The sequence below is a fragment of the Azolla caroliniana genome, unplaced genomic scaffold (genome assembly GCF_043228905.1).
Source record: "Azolla caroliniana isolate FFs.n. ecotype wild unplaced genomic scaffold, voAzoCaro1.0.p SCAF_97, whole genome shotgun sequence".
Taxonomy (NCBI): domain Eukaryota; kingdom Viridiplantae; phylum Streptophyta; class Polypodiopsida; order Salviniales; family Salviniaceae; genus Azolla; species Azolla caroliniana.
The window spans coordinates 24,494-50,302 of NW_028230532.1; the positions used below are offsets into that span (position 1 = coordinate 24,494).

At 44.4% G+C, this 25,809-nt stretch overlaps 1 long non-coding RNA gene, 1 other non-coding gene and 1 pseudogene across 2 annotated transcripts; 1 reads left to right on the forward strand and 2 right to left on the reverse strand.

The window, feature by feature from the left end:
- Window positions 1-12,115: 12,115 nt before the first annotated feature.
- On the reverse strand, window positions 12,116-12,189 carry TRNAR-UCU (transfer RNA arginine (anticodon UCU)). Its single transcript has one exon. It is a non-coding gene; the product is annotated as a tRNA-Arg (tRNA).
- On the reverse strand, window positions 12,190-17,475 carry LOC147849263 (uncharacterized). Its single transcript, XR_015531816.1, has 2 exons — window positions 16,259-17,475; window positions 12,190-16,155 (listed from the first exon to the last, which is right to left on the reverse strand). It is a non-coding gene; the product is annotated as an uncharacterized LOC147849263 (long non-coding RNA).
- A 6,055-nt stretch (window positions 17,476-23,530) lies between these two features.
- Window positions 23,531-25,352, forward strand: LOC147849264 (18S ribosomal RNA; annotated as a pseudogene).
- The last annotated feature ends 457 nt before the right edge of the window (window positions 25,353-25,809 follow it).

Below are 25,809 nucleotides of genomic sequence, written 5' to 3' on the forward strand. Positions count from 1 at the left end.
GCAACCGCAGCCCTGGATGATTCTTCCTGAAGTAAGTTCTAAAGAATGCCATTCTTTTCCGTAAAGACTTTTCTTCTCATTTTCGAATTTGCCCCTATTTCTTTCTACCTAGTCATCAGTTTGCTACCTTCCCTGATCCCAATTGGTGCTTTTTTCGCATTTGCTTTGAAAGGTTCGGCCTATCCGGATAAATTGTCAGCTCACGAACGCGGTTCTGACCTACTTGGTGATGTCAGAAGTCGTTTTGATACATGACCTTATTCGGTCTCCCCTTCATTTATTATCTTCGATTCGGAAGTGACCCTCTCGTTTCCCCGGGCAGTATCCTCGAACAAGATTGGTTGGTTTGGATTTCGGTCTATGATGGTGTTTGTACGGATTCCGACCATTGGATCTCTTCATGAATGGAAAAAGGGCGCTCTGGACTGGGAGTAACCGACACTGAAGAGTCAGGCCCCATCAAGGCAGATGCATGATGAACGCTTTTCGGGGCCGCACGCAGAAGGAAAAACACAGAATGAACCGAATACTACTATTACTATCATGGCCAGGTGACTTCCAATTCTTAAATAGCCTTTATTTTCTATACTTAACTAGCATTCGATAGATCATCTAATTCTGAGCAATATAAGTCATCGGTGGGGGTTTGGTTTGTTAGCCGGTCTTCGTCCAGTCATTTAGATCATTATCGGCGTCTTTTCAGCTATGTATTATACACCTCATGTCGATCTGGCTCTCAACAGCGTAGAACACATTATGAGAGATGTGAAGGGAGGCTGGTTGCTTTGTTACATGTATGCCAATGGGGCCAGTATGTTCTTCACTGCAGTTCATATCTATATTTTCTGCGGTCCGTATCATGGAAGCTATATCAGTCTCAGAGAATTCATTCGGTGTCTCGGAGTTGTCACCCTTCTATCAACGATCGTTACCGCTTTCACAGGCCATGTACTCTTCCGGGGTTAAATGAGCTTTCGGGGAGCTATAGTAACTACCAGCTCAGCTAGTGTCGTATTTATAGTAGGAGATACCATAGTCACTCGGCTTTGGGGTGGTTTCTCCGTAGACAATGCCACCCTAAATCGTTTCTCCAGTCCTTATCACTCACTCCTTTTCGTAATTGCAGGCGCTAGTCCTATCTATCCGGCTGCGTTATATTAATACGGATTCAACAATCCATTGGGCATAAATTCTTCTGTGGATAAAATTGCTTTTCATCTCTATCTTTACGCCAAGGATTTGGTGGGTCGGGTAGCATTTGCCATTTTCTTCTCCATCCGGCTCTTCTATGCACCTAATGTCTTGGGATACTCCGACAATTATATGCCTGCGAATCCGATGTTCACTCTGGCTTATATTGTATTAGAATGGTATCCCTTATCAATCTATGCTATTCCGTGAAGTATCCTCAACAAATTAGGAGGAGTGGCCGCTACAGGACCAGTTTTTGTGTCATCACTGGCCCCACTTTTCCTTAACACTTCCGCAGTACGGAGTTTAAGTTCTTGACTAATTTACTAAAGAATGTTTCGGTTGCCTTTGGCCGATTGCTTACTTTTAGGTTGGATTGGATGTTAACCAGTGGAGGCACCGCACGTTACTATTGGATAAATGGCTTTTGTAGTGTTTTCCTCTTATTCTGCTATCACGCCCATTCTTGGCCAAATAGAAGCCAGATTAATAATGAATGCCGACGATGCCACGATAGGTCGGCACTTCGCTATGCCAGTTTATTACCCCAGCCAGAACCGCTAATATAAGAAAATAAATAAAGGCCGCAACGCTTATAGATAAACTGATTTTCTAATAAAAAAGAACAGGATTGAGCCTTCTAGTACTTGTTGTGAACTAACTTTTAGTACTTGTTGTGAAGGTGGTTTTAATGAGGAATAGAATAATATTATTGAAAACAATTTAGATAAAAAATGTTTAATGTTTTGGGATGTTACATTTTGGAATTGTTAATTGATAAAGAGTTAGTAAAACTTATGGAGAATCCAAACATGGATGAACAACCAGTTATTTGTTCTGCAGGAAGGAGGATTTTTTAAGAAAAAAAGACTCTATGTTCGATGTTTATACAATATTAGAAATCTCTTACCTGTCAAGTTGAACTTACCAATGGTTGTTCTGCTAGTACTTTGGGTTATAAAATAGAAAGAATAGAAAGAATGTGAAACAGTTACTTTGAGTGGTGGTTATTTGACCGAGCCTATTGATATTTACTATCGCTAAGAATGCGGTTGAGTAAGGCCCGCCCGAAAACGACATATAAAAAGCACTCTACCCAGCTGGAAGGTGCAGAGCAGGAAGATATATTGATGAGTGGGTCGAAGAAACAAAGAAAGGGTTATAAACAGCAGCAAAAAAGGCCTTCATCAAGTACACAATCAAATACACAATCAAAAGCAGCAGCTGGGAGATCACCTATTTCTTCCTGTCAGCTCACAATTGTTGCTTGCATCCAGGCCTGTCTGCAGACAATGAATCAAAGCAATCCTTCAACGCTTCTTCCGCCGGCCGCAGAGACCAAAGCAGTGCTGCTTTGTAAACTAAACCGTGATTCAATGTATCTTTTAGAGCCTGAAAGTTCGTTGAAACCAGACCTGCAGTCCGGCGGCAGGGTCTACGACTGACTTCAGGCAACATGAATTACGAAGCTTTTTTGTCAAGGAATAAGAAGAAATATAAAGTACTAAAAAGAATATCATCATTTTATGATGGAGTTTATAAGTATTTGATATATAAGTCTTTAAATTTGTTTATCAAAAAGATTACATATGCTGACAGGATCGGTCGATCCAAAAAAATTATTAATAGATTTAAGATATCATTTGCTCTCAACTTGGACAACAGCTGTTTGTATGCATCTTTTAGGTTATATAATGGTAATTCTTTTTAGACCAGAAGGCAACAAACAAGTTTATAGCTGGTGACAGTAATCAATTATTCTATCTATTGGGAATAAGTGGGATAACTAGTATGATTCTATCACTGGTGAGTGTAAAAAAGAATGGAACTATTACAAACAAAAAAGAAGTTATATGCGAATGCGCAAGTCTTACTGTTAGGTGGTCTAACATGGTACCTTATAGGCGTGATAGATCTTCCATTAATAAAAGATCAAATAGATGTTATAGGTATGTTTTAGAATGTTTTATGTCTTCAGCCGGAGAAGATATAGAAGCATCTCGAGGTTGGTTCTGCGGTCAGCACGCAACCTTCTTCTTCCTCAGCAACCAACCGAAAATGGTGGGGCTAGTGTGCAGCCTAAGCATGTACCGGAAGAAGGCTCTAAAACTACGGCTGATAGTAGTTCAAGTGCTTGCTTGCTTGCTTGCTTGCTTGCTTGCTTGCTTGCTGCGAGAGAAGATTCTCGGCTGAGCGTGTAGTGAAGGACGACAGAGAGCTAAATTATTATTCTTCGGAATCAGTTAAAATATCAACAGGTTCTGCTAGAGAAGGAGTAGAATCGCAGGCAGGTCTCGCTCGGAAAATGTTGCTTGCGCAGGTCTCGCTCGGGAAATGTTGCTTGCGCAGGTCTTAGGAGAATCGGGTGACGCTACAAATAAAGAACCAATGTATAAAAATAAGTCTTTTTGGGGAGTGGTACTCACTACTATAAATATATGTGTAATAACCTATATCTTTGGCGGTAGTAGTGGTGGAGGTAGCAGTGACAGTAGCCCGTCTGCTAGTAGCATAATAGGTGAATCCAATCCCTTCTTATATCTATATAATTGGCTGAGACCTCCACATAACAGACTTAATTTACCGCTTTAAACGAAATAGACTCTGTAAATTCAACAGGTAGAATAATGGAAAGCGCGTCGTATGCATTAGATTATCTGCTTCATAACAGCAACGAATTCTACATGTCAATTCAGTATCCTTTACAGCAAGCAACCTGAAAGGTTTTCTTTATTGAATTTGTATAAGATTGGTACATGAGCGCATTCAGCGTGGTATGCGGCTAGATACCAGGCCTTCAGAAAGCGAAATTAACACTATTGTGGGTGGAAAGATTATTATCTTTTAATAGCAGGGAATCATCATTATTGGGTATTTCAGACACTCACTGAAATTTATTTACAAATTAATTCCTATCTTACTGCATCTGATATACCTCCAATAACTACTATTAGAAACAACGGAATGCATACTGTTCTATATCCTGCCTGAAAGTTATTCAGTTTCAGTCATAAATCGTCCATCGCTATTAACCAATAGTAGTGAGAGTGACAGTGATATTATACCTCCCAACAGGTTTACGTGGAAAATACAAATCTTCTTACCACTGACAGTGCTGATGAGGTTCTTGTACCTCCCGTTGATCAAAACATGTCGAAACACAAACTGAAGAAAGGCCAACTGATGCCGAAACACAAACTGATACAGACCTATCTCGTAGGGGAAGTCGCCGTTCTTCGACGACAGAAAGAAGCAGCGACAGATGAAAATCTAGCTTCAACTGCCTTCTCCGCCCGGTTACATAGTTATACTGCATATGATAATCCTCTTATGGATGATCCTTTTATAAATGATGAATAAGAATATCACCATGAACCACTTTCTTCGCCGCCGAACACTACCACCACCTCAAAAAAATTCTGAGATTAGCTGCTTTCCTTTCGCGCAGGCAGGCAGTAATGGTGAAAGAGAGTCCTCCCCGCTACATCAGCATGCCGAATCTGCTGCGACAATGAAGCCCACAGTGCAGAGTTTTTTTCATTTCTATGCTATTCTATAAATTAATATTGAAAGCCGCAGTCTAATCTTTTAGAGGATGGATGGGTAAACGTCTCAGGTTCAATCGTTGATTTCTGCCTAGGAAATGGCATTGGATGAAGAGTTCAATCCTGCTTCACTCTGCTGCGGTTCTTCCCACGCACGCTGAACCCGTTCTTCACGTAGTGTCGATGCAGACATTTTTGCCTGCCGAGTAGCTGCATCATGCAATTTTGTTTTTGTTTTGGCGGGCGGTCTTCGCATTAGACTGATCTTTCGATGCAGCGAGATCCCGCCCACCAACTCTGCTTGCTGGGAGAGCAGCACCTGTCTTAACGGTTACGGCTAGAGGGTCCAATCCTTTTCAATATGTCGTCTACGCAAGCAGACAAGAACAATTATTCTATCAACCTCCCGCAACTAATAAAGTTGTTAAAGAAGAAACAATGCAGCAGCTCTATCTATTATAAAGCATTGCTTTAAAGAGTCTAATCTGCCGGCCGTTAGGATGGATGGGTAAACGCCCAATCGTTGATTTCTGCCTAGGAAATGATGAATAGATTTTGAGGCATGTTTCAATCCTGTTCCTTCCTTCCTCTCTGCAACTTATTTATCAAGTCAAGGAGGAGTGCCCTTACTTATATTATATTCTTCACTTATCTTCGATGTTGTTGGAGTAGCATAATGCTGCGAGTCGGCGTTCTTCGCAGGCAGTAGCTTGATCCTTTTTTTTCGATGTAACTTTGATGTCGTTGTTGGCCTGTGCAGCGACTATGCCACCAGTACATTCCGTGAACTGCTGCTTGCTGTTTTAGACCATTATCCTCTTCTTTATGGGTTGTCTTCCAAAGATCTTCTTCTTTGTTTTTGACCATTTTATATAATTGAAGTTATTCTTTTTTCTGTAGCTTTTCGAAGAACTTTGGAAGCTCAAGCTGTAACATTTCTTCGATTGTCGTGCGTTTTAATCGCTCAATACATTTTCTTCGAGCTTCTGTATTTTCTCTTGTAACATCTTCTTTTCACGACGTTGTAACACTTCTTCACGACTCGTAGCTTTCCTCTTCTTGCGCTTCTGCGGCGTAGGTTCTACAGCTGCTACTTTATTAGGTGAAGCCACGGGACGGGTTGGTTCTTCAACCTTTCTTTTTAGGGTTTGTATCTACCCACAGCCCATCCTTGAATACCAATTATCTCTTGCTTGCTTGAGAGAGGGATCAATACCCACATTAAGCATCATTTCTTTGCGGTAAATGCTGACTGAGATCTTTCCAATTTATATGAAAGTTAGCTGTTAGAAGGTTTGTACTCGTTCAAGGTTTTGATATTGTTCCTCGCTTAAAATTTACCAATTTCTTGGCTGCACCTTTGTATCTTACCATATCACCATCCTCAATTTTAAATGCATAACATTTAGGTGCTAAGAAATAACCCTCTATTACTTTTTTATATTCAAGCTTAAATTTACCCAACTCGAAGATACTAACTCCGGAGGCAACGGTTTGTCTAGTACTACAGAGTCTGTATCGGTATAGTAGGAACCCGGGAAATATAGGGATACATGTGTATTCGAGCATATGCTGTTATTGCTGCCGACATCTGTACAGCTGAGGAAGAGCCGGCGTTCCGTGAGTCCATCCAATGAATCATCGATCTAAATGAATCGTCTTTACAATCCTCATTTCTCAGTTTCTGCTGCATTTGTGTTGTATAAGTCAATATATAATGCGTATTATTTATAGCTTCAGCTATACCATATGGATATATTGACATTATCTTGTCAAGTCTTTCTTGATCACAGATCTCTGTTATATTCATTTCTGGTTTTATACCAAACCTTCCGTACAGAGAGTTCATTGTCAATTTGTGCAGAGATGACGTCACCATGTCGCCTCTCTTTTTTGCTTCCTGCCTCTCTTTATATATCTCGCTTACAAATTCAATAAAAGTTTCTTTCCTTTCAAATAAATACCCATGCTTAACTTCTACTTTGTAACCCAATCTTATAGCATATTTTAACTCTTCCGTAAAGTAGACGCCTGTAAACGTCCCTGTAGGAAATATGTTCCCTTGTAATGTAAGGATCTTTATAGGGTAGTAATGGTATTTTAATTGTATCAGGGCATTCGCTTCCACAAAGCAGCCAAATAGATGCTCCATATCGCTGCCTGACAAGTCTCCATACAGGTTTTCCCCCTGGCATAGGCTTTGTCATTACGTAAGGGTATAACGAGTTCACGTCATAATAATACATTTCCTTACCATACGGCTTGTATACATCAGTGTGGCCACCAACCCAACCTCGCTCGTCGAATAAATGATGCTTTGTTAGCATCAGGCCTGTATATTGGATATGCTTTTGGATAGTAGTGAGTACGATAGATCTTCATTGCCATCGACGACACTGTCAGACATTTCGTTATATCTATACTAAACCGATCCCAGCAAGCAAGCAGTATTTTTCTTATACTTTGCTTAAGCACTCCAGCTAATATCATTATATCCTGTTTTAGATACTTTATTAATTCATATTGTTTATCTCTAATATTTAACTTGTTCGATTCTTTATGCGGAATTGAACCTTTACTACTCAGCTCTGGACGCATTGTCTCAGCTAGAGATTTCAACGAAGGTAATAGTTTTAGAGAGTCCCGTATATATAATAGCGGTGTTTTCAGTTTCTTTTTATCATATATAATAATTTGATCTATTTGATGTTCTCTAATTCTAGTTTTTAATATTATATTAGGTTGGATAACTAAATATTTCAATAGCAAGATGCCGTCAAATCGAGACAGATTATGACAATATACCTGCTCAAAAAATGAATAAATTATTAAACGGGCGGGCGGTTGCTGAGCACGTTAGCTCTTCTCTCCTATTCAAATATTTAGTGCCGCTACTAACACAATTAGTCATATTGAGGGTTTTTAGGAAATGGAAGAGCGGGCGGCTAACGTTTCTTTTCTTTAACGCCCTTCCGTTCCGTTCACTACGCGAGCGGAGTGATAAGAGCCCGCTCGTGAGGCGAATAGCAAAAAGTGCTTCCATTTCTACCTTAGTTTCTGCACGAAAAGACACACAGCTTGCCTACGTTCACTCCAAGTATACTCCGTTTTCATTACAGAAACGTATTATGCTAAGATTTCCCATCAAAATCTGATTATACCCATGTTCTGGAAGTTTTTAGATTGTGTAAAACCATTTTAGTTCTAGGGGCACCCTCCAACTCACTTGAAAGTGTCAAATTAGCTACAGAGAATCCTCGTGGTTAAAAACGCATAAAGACGTGAAGTGGAGCTTTGACCAAAAAATTGTTTTAATTTAACAAATCTTTACTAAGCTAAGAGTCAGAGAGAAAAGCGTACGTCACTCACTTAGCATAGAGCGTTTTGTGAGGGCACATTATGTACAAACTTTTGGAGAAACTCAGTATGATTATCTCCCCCTATTACCTAGTCGAAATATGAAGAAACTCTATTGAATTCCATTTCTCAATGGCCACAACTTTCTTGTCAAAGGAACTTCCGTAATTGAAAGAGAATTCTGAGACTCTTGCGCATCTTTGAGAGTTCAAAGTAATTATCATCACTTCAGCCAACACAGAAGGGGAGACTTATTTCTCATGGAGCGGCTTTAAGAAAAGTGCAGGGAAGGCAAAGTGAAATATGATGACCAGGGCTATATTGAATTCTGCATATATTACTCCTACAATTGCACGCAACGTCTTTGGTTTGGAAAACAAATAGGTTGTACCAGGATGGGGGCTTAATGAATGGTTGGATAAGTGAAGGCACCGCACGTTACTATTGAATAAATGGTGAATAAATGGCTTCTGTAGTGTTTTTCTCTTCAGGTAATGGAATGTATACGTCGGGGCGGGGTCCGCCCCCGCCCACGCCCAAGACGTAAGATGATGATCCGCCTTGCCGATGGCCGTTCCGCTCCCGGTTAGTTATTGGCGAGAGGCAGTAACTAACCGAGCGAGAGATTATCAACAGGTTTCATTTCCGATCCGAAAATATTGTTTAAAACAGTAATTTCCTGAAGAGTATGAATAATAGAATAAGCAATATGATTCACATTTCAATACGGATAAGGGCTCCACCAAGAGATTGTTTTTTTTTCCATCGCACTAAACTAAAAAGGAATCGTTGACGTTAGCCTTAGTTCCCCTTTGGCCTCTTCAGTGCCAGTCTTAGATTGAATTTGCTGCAAGAGCGATAGACCTGTAAATTCCCCAAAGACCTACAGTGAGCTGTGTATTCCTCCTAACAGAAGAGCTACCTTCTTGTAGTTCTTGTAGAAGGTATACCTTACCCAGATTGCAGTAGTTCTATCCCAGAAAAAGCCGGCACCTTCATTCATGGTGCTTGAAGAAACAGCAAGCAGGTTAATCCGTAAACGTTAGTCACAAGGGGTACAGGAGTGATGTCACGGGAATTGATGATAAGTATGCAGGTTCCAGCTAAGCTAACGTAGCAGTTGGTGGTCCTCGTATCGATAGATCTCGCCCTCTATTTCTATCTGTTGGTGGCTTCTTGGCTGTTCTCGCAGCTTCTCAACAGCTGGCGTGGGTTCTCTACAACCTGTTGTTTTTGTTGCTTCCTTGCAGTCCGTTCCTGTTGGTCGAATGGCTGCTTTAGTCTTGTTGTTCAAGAACGGCGGCTCTGCTGAGGAAATCAACGATCGGACTATTATTCCTCAAAGACCTTTCGCCAATTGATCCAGAATCGATTTGACAAACAAAATAGGCCAATCGTTGATTTGAGCATGTCTTAGATTGAACTTGTTGCAGGTTCGATAAGGGTAAGCGGATTCCCGGCGCGCGCGCGCGGCGGAAGAAACCTAGCGAAGACTTCCCTGGCTCTGTCATTCTGATTGGACTGTAGATGATTAAACCATATATTTGAATCTACCAAATTTCTTCTAGATCGTTCGTTTTAGATGGTATGATTGGCTACCGGGTTCCCTGCCAATGATGTTATAGATACGGAAGTTGCCCTCTTAATGAGTATAGAAATCGTTTTCAGTGGGAAAATAGCGCTAACATTATATTCGGTCGTACCGCTGGTTCCCTGTTCTACAGGGGTTTCTCGGCTTTACAGTCTCTCTCGTGACCCTACTATGAAAAACACGCCGCAGATTAGCCATGAAAAAGACGACATGTGCTACAACAAATCATCCTTTCAGAATGACACAACTTTGGTTTGGCCAAATCCTGTCCTGCGGGACTAAAATCTGCAAAATAAAAAAGTAGTTTTCGCTCGTTATATTCGCTAGGCCCGCATTCTGCATAGTAACATTCGTTTCTTCCAAAACAAAGCATACGCTTTGGACGTATTTGCGGAACATTTAGGGTTTTCTTTTCTGATTTTTTTCAATCTAGCCTTTTGTTCAACAACTCTTTCTTTTTGGTTCACTAATCCGTCATCCTCCTCAAAGTCTAAATCATAGCGATCCTACGGATCAAGCTCTAGTACATCGTCATCAATTTCTGTACTTTGTGAAGTGTCTATAGCGGTGTCTACGTAGTAATCATACTCGTCATGGGAGGTTGAGCCGTAAATTGCTTATCTCACGCAGCATGAAAATGAAGGGTTTTCGATGAAGCGGTTCATGCGGTCGGGCGGGGGTTTCTGTATCTCGATGTCATTTAAAAAATCCAAGTGCGCACGCAGGCAGGCAGTTTAACCAACTTAGACTACAATCCACGACACCGCTTTCTCCGGCCGGAATCTCCATCAACGCAATGATCAACATCCTCCATGCCCTTCGTGACAGCAAGCAACACTGACTCTTGACTCAGATTCTTTGTTTGCCGTGATCCCCTTTTTGCAAAATAAAATATACCCCCTTTCCCCCCAATAATTGAGATAGTCGTCGTTTTTGCTTCCAACACTATGGATGGTTAGAATGTATACAGCCTGTAGCTGTTGTACTGCTCGTAGCCCTCGTTACGTTATTTTGTGCCGCTTCATCGTTGAGTCTTCTTGCCCAACCTTTTCGTTAGTAGTGTTTGCAGTAATGGGTGTAATCTCCCGCCAGGTCTCCGGTTTCACTTCCGCTGCTGTAATGACATGTGCCCATTCTTCCGCCCGCGCAAGCAAGCAAGCAAGCAAGCAAGCAAGCAAGCAAGCAAGAAGGGGAACTCCAAAGAGGCAAAGAATTAGCAATGCCCACAGCCTCGGTAGCGTAGCAGGATCTTCCAGTGAGTGTTGAATAAGCAAAATATACGAGGCCATTGGACCTCATCAAACTCTTTTGCGACACCTTTTCGTTCGACTAAACAAATCAGCGAGACCGTGCTGCTGCTGCGTGGGACCTCAAACAGTTGCCTGATACTTCAGGCGTGTAAATAAGAAAATCCAAATAACAATTGTTACGTTTATAGCCTATAACTGGCTTGATCCGGCTTTCTTTCTTGGGCGAGGCCCGAAAGAAAAGAAAAGAAAAGAAAAGAAGCCGTTTAAAGTCTGACAGACTGTAAAAGAGTAAGTATTAGCCATGGTGATTCTATTTTGTTCTTCTTAATATATTAAAAGTTATTACTTCGGAAACGGTAGAGCCTCTAGCAAGCCGGTGGTGCAAGCGAATAAGGTGAATGGGACCCTACTTTTCTATCGGGAGTATTTCGTTTTATGAAAAAACCTCATAAAGCCCGTATATGCCCGGGTTCATATATCAAAATAAACCCTAATCTTGGCTCGGAAAGTCGAAGCGGGAAGTGGCCGAATGAAAAAAGCGTTTGATTTCAGTAAATCCGCTTTCAAAAGAGAGATTCGAATCGTATCTCCTCCCTTAATGCCAAAGTATACTTCGTATTCAAGAAGGAAAAACGAAGTGCAATGAGTTTAATGGTGCTCGACCTTTCATGCGATTAGGAAATTCCACGGCAATGGTCCCGCGAATTCGAGAAGTTACCACCGGAATGGCCAGCCCAATTGCGAATTCCGCAACTGCCACCGTTAACACTAGTAAAGTGAGTGATTAACCCATCATATCATCCGAATAGACAGAAAATACCGGAGAGTTCAAATTGACAGCCAATAACATTAACTCAATTAGCGTCGGCATAATAGTAATATTCCTTCTATTTGAGAGAATTCCCTGAATACCTGAAAGAGAGGAAATCATGGAAAATGTCAAATATTTGACCAGATCCGTAAGAAAAAGTCTTTCTTCGTTTCATAAAAATCGTAGTGAGATTGGTTCTTTATAATCATGGCTGTTTAAAAAGAAGTGAAAAGGGGCAAGTAATCCCATATACCAATATAGCGAAAAGTGACCGAAGCATGATGCAGGTTCGGTTGAAAGGAAGAACCCGCTAGCCCGCCCTGAACAAGGGCAAAGCATTCCGTAGGTATATAATCTAATGTGCACTTTCCGCATCCTACAGGACTTGAACCTGTGACCTTCAACTTAGAAGGTTGTTGCTCTATCCGACTGAGCTAAGGATGCTGTGCATTACAAACACTTCTAGGCTTTTCAGTTAAGTCAGGTAAAACTTGCTTGCCTTTTCGTTATTCTGTTTCGAACTCCGGGCATGACAAATGCATAGGCTCCTTCCCGTTTTCTACTTGGCATTCACCAAGTGCCGGTTCCGCCTTAGGAGGGTAGGCAGGTGGTATGGGCCCTCTGACTTCTTTCCGGGGCTTTCCTCCCGCCGAAGATCTCGCCGGTTTTACCTGCGGATGGTTGGGACCATAATAAGATAAGAGTTGAAAGGTCCCACTTTGCTTGGCTTGCCGGGATGTCGTTCAGTCTTCCGTCCCCAATAGAATAGATAGGTAATCCGCTCTCATGCTTGCTGTAAACTTTCGTTTACGGGCGGGAGAAGTGGCACTCAATCGGGCCTGACCATAATGTGCCTATAGCAGGCAGGGAGCATATCCGCGTCTATCTGGCAACACGTCGAACGAACGAATAGGGCATGGTCACCCGAAAAAGACTCCGATTTGCTGCTTTCGGCCTCATCTTTCACCAAACTACCGGGCTGCACGATGATTTTCATTCGTCCGCTTTGCCTTCAATCGTGCTTTCTTTTGCGACATGCTATGGTCTCGGCCTCCCTTCGCGGGTTCTGGTTAGTCTCATGCCTGTATGCAACCTTTTTCGACCGCAGATGATCTAACGGCCGCCCCACCTTTTCCATCAATGAGTACTCCTAACGCATCAACTACACAACCCGGCATGGCCTTTCCTACAAGAACGTCCACAATAGATCCAGTGCGCTTGACCATATCTCCTTCTTTAATGGCGGTATCACTACCGGATATAACAATTCCTACATTCTCATTCTCAGAATTCGAAGCCATTCCTTTCACACCGCTGGCGAATTCTACCATTTCTCCTGCTTGAATCTTGTTCGATCCATAAACACGTGCAATTCCATCCCCAACCGATACCACTCAACCGATCTCATCCACTGGCAATTTGGTGTGATAGTTGGTAATTCTTTCTTCCGAGATAGTAGATGGTTATTCCGTTGCTCTAGCTTTAAACAATCTCGTTCCCTTTCTCTTCCGTCGAATCCCTTTCCTCGGCACTTTATACCCAGGGCAGTCTCCTGCATTCATGGCAGTTCCTAGCAAGAAAGAGATGGGAAAGGGAAGTAACCTCACGACGAGGTGAACCATGTCATTGATATAGAGGGGAGGGATCGGACCTTCCCCCAGTGTTGGTTTGCATTATAAAGAAAGTAAGTTTTGACAGAATAGACTGGGTGAATGAAGCGCTAAAGCCGTGTATCCGTAGCTATGCAGAGACGGAGAGAAATAGATATATACAACTGAAAGGTGAGGGACTACGCGGAGGGAGGGCATCCACATAGCTCTAAATCATAGGATCAAATTCCAGAGTGAGCCCCGCAGTGCAACTACCTTTCGCGGAGCCGACTCTTTCGATCGATTGGCAAAAAAAAATGGATATTTGTCGTATGGAGAAATTGGATGAACGAATAGACGAGTAAGGTATTAACTAAACTGCAATTATTCTAATTTGAGTCGACTTTTTCCATTCCATCTCCCCGCTTCGCTGCTCTATTCGGGTTTATTCCTTCGCCTTGCTCGAGCCAAGCCTTCCATGACCTGCTGGGCTGTAGGACCAATCCAAACCTTCTGACGTTGGTGAGTAGAGACAAATAGCTCTATGGTGGTATTTAGACACGACGTTTTTTAGGGGGTCAGCATCCATTATGTAGCATTGGGATTACGTCGTGAATTCTGATAGTAACAGGACCTCCCTCTTTTGAACTTTTCGGCGAAAATCCCTTTCTTACAAGACCAATTCCTTTTATTTTCACTTCAACTGACCTAATTTCGGGTTAAGTGGCAGCTTACGCGACACGTTCCGCAGTTGCTTAAGCTGCATACTTGTCCGAGCGACGGAAACCCTTAAACCCTCTTGAACAACCTGAGGAGGACCCTGTTCTTTCATCTCCCTTGCAATTTATTATGATAATGAAAGTATTACTAAAAGTTGGTTAAGTATGGGCAATACCGTGGTGCTTTCTTGGCTTTTAGTGGTGTTTTCCCCATTTCTGTTAGCGGCGCGGCTACTATTACTAGTGTTCAGAAGGCTGCTTTTACATAATTGTATTCTTCATTTCTATTCCTTCGGTTTCGTTTTCTTCCTGGCGTCTTGCCTTCTCTCATTTTTGTGAATGAAAAACGAATTATTCTTCTTTCGTTGATTGATTGAAACTTTTCTTGACTTGCGACAGATCTTAACATTGCTGTAGGTTCATTAACCACGTAATGGCAATCCTGCTTTGTGACGGAATCCGCGGTAACGGCTGATATTAATTAATCATTTGATATATTACTAAATTTCTCTCTTTAATTCCGAATCAACTAGGAAATTGTTTCAACGTACTATTATGCTAATCTGGTCAATTTAGTGCCGAGTCAGATTACTAACCTTAGTGTTATCGCCGGGACCTGATTAATCACAAACCCAAGTGGCTTTTTTGGGTCCAGTTCCGGAGATTTAGGTTGAGGCAAGTCTGACTTATTTATTGGAAACTGATTTGGTTCCTGGAATATATGACGCGATTTGTTTCTTTTCTCCTTGTTTTCTACGTATAATTTCATTTCAATATTTTATACCTCTTCCTTTATGAACTTCAGGGGGTTTACAATTTTTGACGCTAACAGCGGATTAAGTAACTTTTCAGGGATCCGTTCCGGTACAACGAGTGATATTATGTTTCAAGCGGAAAACACAAACCGAAGGCGTGACCTAGAGTCAAATCTCATAGCTGAACCCTAGTTTTGAATCTGAAACAGAGCCTTATGGGTTAGTACTGACTTTGTATCCAATTGTTTACGAAGAACAAACGGATTAAGCTTCCGTAGACTTGACTTGATTTCGTTGTGGCTTCTTGTTCCGTTCTCGATATTCATGGCAGTTTTTTTGTTTGCGCTGGGATTACAGTATAATAATGAAAAGGTAGCTGCTTTCTTTGTCGACGCTTTGCGCTCAGCGGACGGAATGCGGGAAGACAGGTGCGTGCGTGCCGTGCCGTGCCGTGCCGTGCCGTGCCGTGCCGTGCCGCCGAAGGGGAGCAAGCTGCGAAACAGGGCGGGAAGCAGCCTAGTAGAGTAGTTGGATTGTTCATGCACTCACATGAACCCATTACTCGAGATATTTCGAAAGTGACGCCCAAAACTGAAACTCCTTACCTAGCACCAGTAACAGTCAATCCGTAACATTGCAGGATAATAAGCTGGGACCCGGAGATTCGTCTTTGGGTCGTAAAGGCGGCCAAAGCCAGCCACTAAGCAACGCTCTTTCAATGCTTTACGTTCGTTTTCCGGGCGAAGTCTGGTCTGATCTTACGACCTTCTAAGCTAAGCGTTAGATTTTACTAGCCTCTGTTCGGTCTGTAAGGTCAACTTGTGCCTGTAGCTCGAGCACCAAACTTCGAATCCGGGATAGTTCGAATCTCTCCGGGCATGGACCTATCGATGAGTCATCGAAGTCTCAAGTCAATAGTTCCAAGGGAACCGCAATGAAGTCTTCATTGCGGTTCTTCCCCCGAAAGCTATAGCGCTTTCTCTACGGGGGAAGAACCGCACTCGGCTCTGGTTCCGCTGGCGGAAATAGCTTAATGGTAGAGTATAGCCTTGCCAAGGCTGGAGTTGAGGGTTCGAGTCCCTTTTTCCGCTTGCAGAATTGCGTCTTACGGTCACGCGAAATTGACTAGAGAAACAGTCTGAATTACTCCTGTGCGGTTCCTCCGGGATGAACCGGCGGGCGCGTGAAAAGTGGCGATTTGATTGATTCCCGCCCGAACCAACCGCGATACAATCATGGCCATAGACAACGCCAAGCAGTTGCAGCTCCTCAACGGTTGAAAGGATACGAAGCGATCAGCTAGCGTTCGTACTTCGAGAATACAAAGCAAAGCCTCGATTACCACAGCTGCAATAAGCGAAGAGAATACGATACGATCAGCACGAAGCGGGGATTCCCAATCTCAGTGAACATCGGTACCAACTATGCCTACAGCGGCAGCGTAGCAAACCTTTGGGTTCGGGACTGGTTGCAGCAAGTACCATAGGGACTGATTGCAGCAGGTACCGGACTAGTGCTTCGGGACCGATCTAGGACCACAGGGATTGGATTCCGTAGGGATAGCTTCATATCCTCCTTGCCGTATAGATATCACCTAGCGAACTCCAGGGACTGATCGAACCCACCGGTACCTACGGGTTATCATTCTCGAAGTTGTTTTCTCTGCAAGAATAGGCCGCAGCCTATGCTATCTGTACGGCTACTTCTCTGCCGGCCTTTGATCAGAAGCAAGTGAAAGAGACCGGCCATTCTATAACCGAAATTCTTTTCTGCTGCACTGGTTCATCGGGCCGCCTCGACTAACGGCAGCATGAAGGCCGTTTATCCGCCAAAAAAGTGGTGCCGTGGCGAAGTCAATAAAACAGCGCAATGAGTGAGATTGCCCGTTATCCGCCTCACAGACAGCGGAAAGGCCTTCACCTGCGCTAATAAAACTTAGCAGCAAGCAAGTTCTTCCGCATCCGCAAGAAGGGGGCAAGCAAGCAAGCAAGCAAGCAAGCAATTTGCGCAGCTAGGTTGGGCGGTTCTCTGTCTGCGTAGAGGGCATAATCCGTGTTTGGCTATCGACTCAAATTACAAGTGGTGACGGCTAAACTGTACAGTCATGCCGTAAATCACTATCCTTCACCGTTTCCCTGGCTGGAACGAAAGTTTATAGAAAGAAAGCCAAAATTAATTAATATTGGAGTAGCCATGGTTGATTGCAATGAGAGTGATTATACGCGACCTGGAGTTGAGTTCGAACATGTATGCAATAAGGTGCTAAAGTACTTGGTTGGCTTGAAGATAAGTATATCGTAGAACTTGTTAACAATCCATTGGGCTACTTTAGAGAAAGTGAATTTATTTAGGAGGAGGCGAAGGACGCACGAAAGGAGGTAGACTTTTGGTGTTACTTTAGGGAAAGCCCATCAGTTCGGTTCCTAATAAACATTCACTCGTTACGGGATTCCGGGCGTCAAGGTGTGGATTTTACTTCATTAAAAGGAAACCGACCATTCTTTCTCATGAGAACCCATATATCATCCAGGGCGAAAGTCTTATGTAGTGTCTTGCTAAAATACCTTGGCGTTGTGAAGGATTTTTTTCTTTACAATCACTAGTTTAATAGGAAATAACTTTATTCTTTTTCTTTTCTAAGCTGTTTTTGTTACGAACCAATCTGTTGCTTACTGCCTGCGCGGATACGGGCCTTCGAGCAAGCAGTGAACGCAGCACCAGTCAATTCCTCGCCGCCGGCTTCACCCGGATGAACCGCTTTCAGGCACGACTTACGGGCAGAGAGTTTCTACACCATCCTCTAGGGCCCATATCCGCTCGCGAGGACCGACCTGGAAAATCAGTACAAGTTCTTCAAAGATATTTTAGCAAGGGACAAACTAAATCCTCAGGTCGGGTGGGATGGCACTACTGGCAAATACTGTCTGGCAAAGACGCAGGCGCGAAGCGTGGTAGGCCCGCTAGCGTTTTTTTTGCTTGCCGAAAGCATACAAGAAAAGCCGGGTATATACGGGAACCGACTCCTTGTTGTTTTTGCAACCATAGGAACTGCCATGAATGCAGGAGACTGCCCTAGGTATAAAGCACCGAGGAAAAGAAACAGATTGGATAAGACATGCCCATAGTCATAAACAGCTTAGAAAGATTATAGACCGAATTGCACGAGGACATCGCAACTCTTTAAAATAACAACGAAGAGTTGTTCCCGCAGGTGCTCCTCAATCTGTCGTAGAATACACTACCCGATCTTTCGGGTGGCCTAGAAATCCTGAAAGATCTAGAAGTCTCTTCGGTTGTGGAACTGATTATTGGATTTTAGGATTTCTTCATTCCGATTGTATTTGCAATAGGATTCATCTCCCTTACATTGATTATAGTAGCCAAGACTCTTTCATGTACAAACCGTTTCGTGTGAATTCATTAAATAAATAACACGAGTGTCTCCTAAGAGCATCCCTATCATCCGGTGGATTCAAGTCCATGGTCTCTCCTGGGGTTACTCGGAGCCTTAGCAAGCACCATCGGTGCTGTTATGTATATGCATTCATTCGCGGGAGACGGAACACTCCTCACTTTAGGCCTAAGCTTGATCTTATACACCATGTTTGTATGGCGGCGCGATGTTACATGTGAATTTACTTACGAAGGACGTCATACCAAAGTGGTATAATTAGGGCTTCGCTACGGTTTTCTCTTGTTTATCGTCTCGGAGGTTATGTCTCTTCTAGCCTTTTTTTGGGCTTTCTTTTATTTATCTTTGGCACTCGCGGTAGAGATCGGAGCTATTCGGCCCCCCAAAGGAGTTGAGGTTTTAAATCCCTGGGGAATCCCTTTTCTAAATACCCTTATTCTCCTTTCCTCTGGAGCTGCCGTGACTTGGGCTCATCATGCCATACTCGCAGGTTTAAAATAATAAGCGGTTCACGCTTTAGTAGCTATCGTTCGGCTGGCTCCAGTTCCCACCGGGTTTTAGGGAATGGAATATTACGAAGCACTCTTCATCATTTCCGACGGTATTTATGGTTTTACTTTCCTCTTAGCCATCGGGTCTTATGGGTCCTACGTTACTACAGGGACCATTCTCTCGACGATACGCGGTATTTGTTAATATATAGGTCATTTTAGTCCTTCGCATCACTTCGGCTTCGAAGCAGCTGCTCGGTACCGGCATTCTGTGGACGTGGTTCGGTCATTTCCATCTGTCCCTATCTATTGGTGGGGGGGCTTATGACAACAAGGTATGGGCCTTGCCCTTCCCCAAGCAGAATGCAGGTCAATGGAAACTTGACTGGTTGAAAAGCCTGACGTTGTGGGGTTCAGCGGGCCAGCTTTGCTTTGAAGGTGGGCTTATAACATCAAGGGCAGGGGATCCGGCCGGTTGGGGCTCGACGAATCACCTAGTTGTCTTCCTTTTACGATTCTATACGGTGCTCGGTAGGTCCAATTCCTACTGTATTTTTCGGAATGCATTAGATGAGTACCCGGCCAAAGGTTCAGGGGTCGAATACCCAACGATAGAGTCGGGTTCAGGTTCTACTCTCCGTTGTCTATCAGCGCTGGTCCACCTTATCTGATACATCACCGTTCCATCATCATCCATTCCTCCTGTTTCCCACTTACTACCCTTTCCCATTTTTATTTTCCTTCATCTCGGTCGTTAGCTTGGAATCTGCCCGCCCCCCGATTCTCCTGGAAAGGGAGAAATGTTTCCTTTCCTTTCCTTTCCTTTCCTTTCCTTTCCTCGGTATCATTCTCTCTCGTCAGCAGTGCTAAGGTGACTTCTCAGACCGTTCCCTTGTTCTGCAGATTCTCTGAGTTCCGAGAGGCCTTCGGCGAATTAGCTCGACTTTGTTGTTGCGGAGCGGGTTTCGCGTGAGGTGCTCTCTCGGCGGCGGGCGGTAGAAGGCTACCTTTCTCCTCATGCGTGAAAACGGCCGGGCCGGGCCGGGCCGGGCCGGCCTTCATGATGAACCGGTTCATCGGCACTGGTTGGTTCTAACATCCCCAGCAAGCAAGCAAGCAAGCAAGCAGGTGTTTTACCTCTGCCGCCTTGGGATGGGAACCTTGGTTTGCTCAGTTCTGAAACCTTCCCATGGTTAGGGTTGGGTATATGGCAAAATTCGCCTCTGAGGTTACGGGGGCAGTATCTATCGATTTTGGAGAAAGGAGAGGCGATCGTGTCTCTCTCCGAACTAGAAACAATGTGCGGCGATCCTGAGATTATCGGCGCAGAACAGAAGCGGTTCTTGAATTGATCACACGACATTACGTAAGATTACAGCTTCGAGAACTTGTTCGGGATTGATTAGAGGAGACCCTGTTCTGGATCTTTTCCGAGCCCGATCTCCACCTCCCCTAACCCACCGAAGACGGTAGCGACGGGAAAGATTCCGATTTGGAATCGTGTATGGGTAGTATGACGCTATGAAAAAGGTCTTAGAACACCCCATCCAACCATCCAACTGCTTGAGTCGTGGGGGCCTTTTGATCCCTGAAAGAAGGTCTCTATATAAAGTGACTTATAGCAGCTCCTACATTCGAGGCGAGGTTTGGCCTCGGGTGTTAAGTTCGCCAGGAACCATAAGCCTTTGTATGCATCTGAGCATAATGGGTTCGGTGAAGGCTAAGGGACTAGACAGCCCACCTCCTAGCTTCATCTCTTACTAGAGATGCCGCTAAGAGGATCCCTTTCATTCCCATGTAAGCTGCTTTCACCTGAGGGACCTCTCACAAACTCCCATAGATATTAGAAACAGACCTCGAAACGAGAAACAGAACAAGAATAAGAGAAAGCAGAACGAGCTTTGGTTAATTATTCCCCAGTGTGATCTGTTAGCCCTAAGCAATATCTGCAAAACGGCTCACGCTATTAATAACGTGAACTTCAACCAAAAGCGGACAAAAAGAGATCGCCGATCTTTTCCGCCAGTAGCTGAGATGTTCAGTTGACTCCCAGGCCTTGATGGAAGGGCGGCTACCTTCGAAACTGCAAAAGCAAAAGGCCCGGGGCGCAGGACGAACAATGAATGAGTGTAAGCTTCGTGGCCCAATCGACGGTGCTGACCACGGGACTCGTTATCGTAATAGCGGGAGGGAGCAAGGCAGTGACAACTTGGGGATTGTCATTGAGCATCCCTTGACGCCCGAGAAAAGTAAGTTATCGATGGCTCTTCTGTCTGAGACAGACCATCTACGCTCGCGGCATCCCTTACGGAGTATAGCTCACATCCAAGCATCTGGTTGGGGAACGGGGCAACGCCCATGAAGCTCCGGAAACGGAAGGCCCGCCAGGCTGTATGCTCTTGGAAATAGGATTCTTCACCAAGCTCCAGAGCTGACACGGGGACCCATTAACTTCTTCAAATTGGATCGTAGATGACAGCGAATCATACGTAAGGTATTCAAACTCGCGTTAAATCACCGTCCTAACTGCCTGCCTGCCTGCCTGCCTGCCTGCCTGCAATTTGGAGTGAAATCATACCATAACTCGAAACGCCTTCCGTCATAGCTAAATACGGGGAGGAGATGCCAGCATGACGGGAAGAGCCGTGTGAGGCCTATAGCTCATGCACGGTTCGGGAGCCAAGCCCCAGCAGTAATGGTGCGGCTTAGGTTAACTGTATAATTCTAGTCCCACTTTACTACGTGAAGGCGCTCTATAATATTCAGTGAAACCATTATAATACAGGGACAAAAGTCATGATGGGGACAGAGGTTTAATCAAACTGTTACACCCGCAGAATATGATCTTGGTGAATACAGGACTGAAAACTCCTGTAATCCTTTTAAAACATGAAGTGACAGCAAGAGCGCCAATCACCAAGTAAGCAAAGTTTAATTCTGTTGGGATCGAAGATTCGAATCTGGAAAAAGTGGAAGAGCTTCGTGAACCAAAAATTATTTTGCCAGAACCACGTAAACCGGAAATTATTTTGTCAAAACCATTGAACAAGAAAATAGTTCGGATTGAACTAACCAAGATTTGGCGTGACCGCGACAAGGTCAAAGGGTTGATTTTCAATTTAATGAAGGGTGGGTATGCCGCAGTTACTGCAGGGTTCGTGGCTTTCCTTTTCAGGAGTCCCTTTCGCAAAAATGAGAGTGAGAGGTTCCACAAAAAGAAGAAATTTTACAAAAGTAGAAAATTTAGGTTCCACAAGAATAAAAGCAGAAGTGGGAAATTTGGAAACAAAGGTCTAAAGTTTCGCAGAAGCAGAAATGAGACATTCTGCAGAAGTAGGACATCCAGAATTCTGAACACGAACCCAATAAAGCGTAATATTGCGGTAAAAGAAGAGATTCGTGCTGCGCTAGTTTCAGAAAAGAAAAAGCACCATTGAATCGAAAGCCGCCCCCTAACCAGCAGTCTCTTCCTAAGCACCAACAGCAGCAAGAAATAGTTTATTTACATGAGTAAGAAACTGACGTATTTCCATCGGTCGCTTCCGTTTCGTATATTAGTTATTTTGTATGCTTCGTATAGTTTTCTGTGAATTAGCATTAAAAGGTTCTTTAATAGGCATAAACAAGTCGTGTTGGCAGTACGCTGGTCGGCTTCACAAGCAAGCTGCGGGTCTTTTTCAATCACTAATTCTTATTTTGCCCAAAATCGTTGTCGTTGGTTCACATTTTATGGCATCGCAGAAATTGATTGTAAGGCTTTAGATTATTTCAAAGGGTGGCCTAAGGTCACCCCCCTTAAATGAGAGTCCCGCCTCTCTTCATTTAAGCGGGAAAAACGTTCTGCTGGCTGGGTAACATAATGGCAATGTATTGGACTGCAAATCCTGGAATGACGGTTCGACTCCGTCCCTAGCCTATTCTTCTTCCAAGCTCTTTTGCCATTTCCGAGTGAAAAGATTGCTGCTTTAAAGTGGAAAGAAAAGTGCAAAGCATCTTCTTGCCAGTGATTCATCAAGATTGCCGCCGGCTCGGTTTAAAGTGAAAAGAAAAGTGCTGCTTTGCTTTGCTTTGCTGGATTCGCAGATTATGGCCAGAAGATGATATTGCCTTCTTGCATGATCCTTCTGAATTTTACCAACGGAATTTCGAAATTCCAGCATTCAATTCTTTCCGCAATCTGAGCCGCATTAAAGATTATCGTATAATAATCCATGAATATTCAGGCCTTCTTGAAAGTTCAAAAGAAGAACTTTGGTAGCCATTTATATTACACTTTTTACCGCTTCTTCTTCTTCCGCAGTGCAGTTTTCTTGCGCTTCATGAAGAAAAGGTGCTGTTTGAAATTGTAGCTTGAATCTTATCGGAAAACTAACTCTAGGCCTTCTTGATGAACAGCTATGGATAATACGGCGGAAGTTGCTTGCGGGGAAGAACCAAGGTGGTGGATGAACCCGCTGCTTCATCAGCGCGATGAAGACGATTAACGCTACTTATCGGCTACGGTAAAGTCAGACGGCCCGATGGGGGAGTTGGTAGCAGAAGCTAGACAATTGCTAGCGGCCCAACAAGAAAAGAAAAGAAGCGGATTGACGTGGCCGCAGTCATTCGACCTCCCCATGCTATCTGAGTGGATGCACCTCACCCTTCCACTGGCTATGCGGGGACTGGACCAATGTGATCTCGCCTTGACGTTGGCGGTCCGGCTTATGGAGAAGAGACCAACTGTGGTGTGGCCTTCTCCAACCAAGAGTCACACCAAAATTCAAATATTGCACATGAATTCATCAACCTGCCTCGTATGGCAGAAATTGACCAAAAAACCGAGTTTGATCCTGGCTCAGAATGAACGCTAGCGATATGCTTAACACATGCAAGTCGAACGTTGTTTTCGTCTATAGAACAGTTGAAGACAAAGTGGCGAACGGGTGCGTAACGCGTGGGAATCTGCCAAACAGTTTGGGCCGAATCCCAAAGAAACGAAAGCAGCTTTGCTGCTTGCTTGCTTGCTTGCTTGCTTGCTTGCTGCTTTTCGATAAAGCTAAAAAGCGCTGTTTGATGAGCCTGCGTAGTATTAGGTAGTTGGTTGGGTAAAGGCTGACCAAGCCGCAGATGCTTAGCTGATCTTTTCGGACGATCAGCCACACTGGGACTGAGACACGGCCCAGACTCCGTAGGGAGGCAGCAGTGGGGAATATCGGACAATGGGCGAAAGCCCGATCCAGCAATATCGCGTGAGTGAGTGAAAAACGTCGCTAACGCGAGGAAGGGCAATGCCGCTTGTAAAGCTCTTTCGTCGAGTACGCGATTATGACAAGACTCGAAGAAGAAGCCCCGGCTAACTCCGTGCCAGCAGCCGCGGTAAGACGGGGGGGGCAAGTGTTATTCGGAATGACTGGGCGTAAAGGGCACGTAGGCAGTGAATCAGGTTGAAAGTCAAAGGCGCCAGCTCAACTGGCGGAATGCTTTCAAAACCAATTTACTCGAGTGGGACAGAGGGGAGTGGAATTTCGTGTGTAGGGATAAAATCCGGAGATATACGAAGGAACGCCGAAGTAGCGAAGGCAGCTTTCTGGGTCTCTACTGACGCTGAGGTGCGAAAGCTTGGGGAGCAAACAGGATTAGATACCCTGGTAGTCCATGCCGTAAACGATGAGTGTTCGTCCTTGGTCCGCGGATCGGGGGCCCAGCTAACGCGTTAAACACTCCGCCTGGGGAGTACGGTCGCAAGACTGAAACTCAAAGGAATTGACGGGGGCCTGCACAAGCGGTGGAGCATGTGGTTTAATTCGATACAACGCGCAAAACCTTACCAGCCCTTGACATATGAACACTTGACGTATGAACACTTGACATATGAACCGGTGTGCTTGTCCTTAACGGGATGAAACGAAAATTCATACAGGTGCTGCATGGCTGTCGTCAGCTCGTGTCGTGAGACGTTTTTGGTTAACTCCTATAACGAGCGAAACCCTCGTTTTGTGTTGCTAAGATATGCTGCTCCCAGAGGATCAATGTCATCATTCACCCTCGGCAAGCAGGAACATAGAACATGGGCTGGCTTCCGACGAACTTGAGGTTCCGACGAGCGAGCCGGTGGTAAGTGAGCCGCTTCATCGGTACCTGCCCATGAATCTGTGTTCAGTCAGCGGTTAGCCAGGATTGATGACACTCCCTCTGTGCCGATGTTGCACTCACAAGAGACTGCCCGTAGTTCTACTATGGAGGAAGGTGAGGATGACGTCAAGTCCGCATGGCCCTTATGGGCTGGGCTACACACGTGCTACAATGGCAATTACAATAGGAAGCAGGGCCGTAAGGCGGAGCGAATCCAGAAAGATTGCCTCAGTTCGGATTGTTCTCTGCAACTCGAGAACATGAAGTTGGAATCGCTAGTAATCGCGGATCAGCATGCCGCGGTGAATATGTACTCGGGCCCCGTACACACCGCCCGTCACACCCTGGGAATTGGTTTCGCCCGAAGCATCGACCAGAGATCACCCATTACTAAAGTGTTCCATGCCGCCGTTGAGTGTGGCCCATTTTGGTATTGGTGGTCTTCTTGGCGCATATCACGGTTGGGTCAGTGACTGGGGTGAAGTCGTAACATGGTAGTCGTAGGGGAACCTGTGGCTGGAGGGAATCTCAAAGGGAAGCGCCAGCGTCCTTTCGTTAACTGTACTGACTTGATGAAGTTAATTCCAAGTTGGGTAAATGCCGGCCCGGCCCGGCCCGGCCCGGCCCGGCCGGATGAAGCGCTATGCGCGAGGAGGAAGCGCTTCTTCATGAAGCGCATGAAGGGATTGAAACCGTAGACCAATCGCGGATGAAGCGGTTAACAGTTGAGCTACCAGCGCGGGAAGGGAAAATGTACGGTTAGTATCATATACATTCTTTGACTTTCGAGCCGCCTCATGACCTGTGAGACGTTAACTATTCAAAGACCCCAGCTGCTTGCTGCTTTCTTCGAGATTTCATGAACCTCGCTAAAGCCTAAAGCAGCAAGCAAGCAAGCAAGCAAGCAAGCAAGCATTGGAGTTCGAAAAACGTATAGATCGAAAGACGACGACAAAGCGAAGGCCTTCATTGCATTGCTGCGAC